This window comes from Pleurodeles waltl, chromosome 12 (assembly GCF_031143425.1).
Source record: "Pleurodeles waltl isolate 20211129_DDA chromosome 12, aPleWal1.hap1.20221129, whole genome shotgun sequence".
Taxonomy (NCBI): Eukaryota; Metazoa; Chordata; class Amphibia; order Caudata; family Salamandridae; genus Pleurodeles; species Pleurodeles waltl.
The window spans coordinates 123,065,320-123,068,509 of record NC_090451.1 but is presented as its reverse complement, the minus strand read 5'-3'; the positions used below and the strand labels follow the sequence as shown (position 1 = coordinate 123,068,509).

The window sequence follows — 3,190 nt, the reverse complement described above, 5'->3', positions numbered from 1 at the left end:
CATTGTACAGGCTAAAGCAGTGAGGGTTATTGCTTATGAGGTTTAGGAATCACATATCACCAATACTTGTAGACATTTTATGTTAAGAGTGACAGTCAGGAGAAACACTGTGATTGTGGTTGTTTATACTAATAAGTCTTTAGTACTTCCCAAAGAAACTCTTCTTTGCAATGTTAGAATAACATATTGTGGGTAAAAACCCAATAAGGATTTAAACTCAAGTCAATCCTGGTAAATAGAACACGGTGCTAGATTAGAAGGCTTGCAACGTTTGAACAGGAAGTACCAAAATTACCTCAGTGCTCAAAGCAGTAGCCCACTTACCTATCTAAATGTAACAAAAATAAAAAAAAATCTGTGATCTGCATGTTACATAATGTGCTTGGAAGCAGCCACATTAACCTTCTATGCTACTCTATGAGTCAAAACATTGACTGGATAAAACAAAGAATTCTCCCAAGATTGCAAGATATCTTACTACTATTATAATGCTCTCAGAACTGCTGGGCACACAGTGATTGCTATAGCATGCGTCTTAACCCTGCAAGATGTTTTAAAATGCAGCCTCTCTGTGACCAATTAAGTAATGCAGAACAGCTATACTTTCACATATGTCCTTGTTTCCAGTCTCTTTGTAGCAGAAGTTTTTTAGTAGATGTATACGTTGACTGTCAGGCTCTGCTTTTCAAACTCCGCCCCTCGTGACTATCTCCTTTCCTTTGCCTGACCATAACTGCTAAGTTATGGGTTCCCGGAGTAAATGTTTTCCAATTTCAGCACCAGTTGAGCCCTTTCAAATGTTCAGTAAGTACCGTCTTGCCATATCAGACCAGACTGTTGAGCTTCATGGAAGGATAGCATATAAATTACATTTCTTCTCTCTTCTGCAGAGTGCAGAAGAATTAGATGGAAGCAAGCCTGTGGTCTGCAGGGGTTGGTTGAGCCACTGAAGTTTCGAACCAGAGGCCTGGCTCTGCTCAAGGTCCTCTTGGAATCTCAAGCTCAAAACGAGCCAGGTATTCATATGGCTTTTGTCTGATTCATGCTCTCCCTCACAAGTCAAGAATTAAAAGAAAGCATAAATCATTATTGTTAAAAAGGAGAGCTATCCATTTAATGGCTGAATTATGTCATGTGAAACAGATCTTGGGATCAGTCATGGCTTCTGGCTTGACCAAATATTGTGATTTTAGGCAAATATTTTATTTCACTGAACCCCTTTTTTTCATTATCGCATCAAAAGACTTCATCAAGTATGTGAGTTGAGGGTGTACACTGTACAAAAATCTCTTGTATTTCATTTGATGGACTATAATGTTCCTTCATTTGCAGTAAGAATCGAGCCCATGTTTAGGTCTAGATGGTAAGTGACTTGCCTCTTATTACACTAATAGCATTTGTTTATCAGTGGTATGATGTAGTGCCTTTTCACAATAAACCAGATTAACTGTTTCCAGACATGTACGTTAGTAGCGACTATAGCCTGGAAAATGTATTGGGAGGTCAGGCGACAGTCCCCTCCTGAATGACGGTGATGATATTGCCAGTGATGAGCTAAACGGGGCAAAGGTCACATGATGTCATTTTTGGAGACATCGACATGATGCTAAATCATCAAGAATGTAAACAAAAAAAGAATCCTCTTTTTGATGAGAGAATGTGGGTGAGTATGTCTGTGTCCTTGCAGGTTTGGTAGCAGCATTGTTTGGTGTTTAGTGGTGACCCTAGCAGACTTCCACGCTGCTTTTGAGTAGTAGACAAGGCAATTGAACTTCTTGGCACAGTTAAGCTTATGAATGTATACTTTTCAACTGTACACTACTGAACAGAGGGAAGTGTTGAGCCGTGTCTCACGTACTTAAGTGAACATTTTGTGGGGTTACGCATTGGCCGGTTAGCTCAGTTGGTTAGAGCGTGGTGCTAATAACGCCAAGGTCGCGGGTTCGATCCCCGTACGGGCCAAGGGTTACATTTTAGGAAAAGCTCTAACGCCATTTTACCACTAATGTATGGCCTCCTAATTCGTGTTGTTTTACTACCGTAAACATATATCCATGCAGAACGGCACACATTTCAAAACAGGAGGATGGAAATACAGAAAGAGAAGAACATGCAAGTCGTGCTTAAACCGGGACGTGAGGGGGTGAAAGTAGAGAGTGCCTTTGAAAGACATATGTTGGGTGCAGGGCTTTGAATACTGGGATGGGGAGAGAAGGAACATCCGCAGAGAGCAAAATAGAGAAACACCTGCGGCAACCAGCCCGAAACCTCGCAGTGTTGTGATATGCAAATCATTCTTGCACTGCATTCAATACAACGGCAGTAACTGGGAGCACCAAATAATCTGATGGCTTCAAGACGGAGAGCAAGGTGTATTGTATTGTTGTAATTGCATTTACATAGCGTTTAGCACCCTGACGAAGCGCTTTATTGTGGTCAAGTAAAGGTTAGGAGTGAGGAGACCCGTGGAGGGGGGTTGTTTCACAGAATTTCAGTTTGACGTGCAGGTGCTACTAGCGGAAGAAGCTAAATTATGAGGTTGTAAAAGTTAAGGCAATTTGTGATAAACGTAGGTGACAGGAATCAGGGGCTTGAGGCGAGAATGGTGTGTGATGCGGATGTGGCCAGAGTGAAGCCGATACCCAGATTCTGGTCCGATGATGAAACACCCAGAAGTGAGCGTTTACTGAGCAATAGATGATCCGACACTGCATACCTCAAGGTGAAGGTCTCATCTCAAAGGTCCCTGCACGCTTACAACCTCCAGTCCAGAGACACTGCACCTTCTCACCTCTAGAGACACCACTCGCCTCCCAGCACCCTGCCTCTCCCCCACTTAAAGAAAGGCTGCAAGTTCTCACCCACAGGGACAGGGCATCACTCCTACCGTATGGCATCCTGCACACCAGCCATCCACAGAGACTAAGCATGACTCCCCCACGGCTAGGGATTATGCACCAGTTCTGCCTCCAGGGACCCTACAGTTCCTATCCCAGGGACCCCGCACGCCCGTGCTTACCTCCTCAACCCCTATCTTCAGAGACACTACACTTCCCCACCTCATGGACCCTGTACCTCTCTTATATATAGACACCCAACACCTCTGTCACCAACAGGGACCCTGCACATTCATCAGCTTCAGAGGAAGTCCATCTCTCAGGGACCCTGCACCTTCCACACCCCAGGGATT

The 3,190-nt window shown here is 43.9% G+C and overlaps 1 non-coding gene across 1 annotated transcript; it reads left to right on the top strand.

Annotated features, from left to right (window-relative positions):
* Window positions 1–1,888: 1,888 nt before the first annotated feature.
* On the top strand, window positions 1,889–1,962 carry TRNAI-AAU (transfer RNA isoleucine (anticodon AAU)). The gene has a single exon. It is a non-coding gene; the product is annotated as a tRNA-Ile (tRNA).
* The last annotated feature ends 1,228 nt before the right edge of the window (window positions 1,963–3,190 follow it).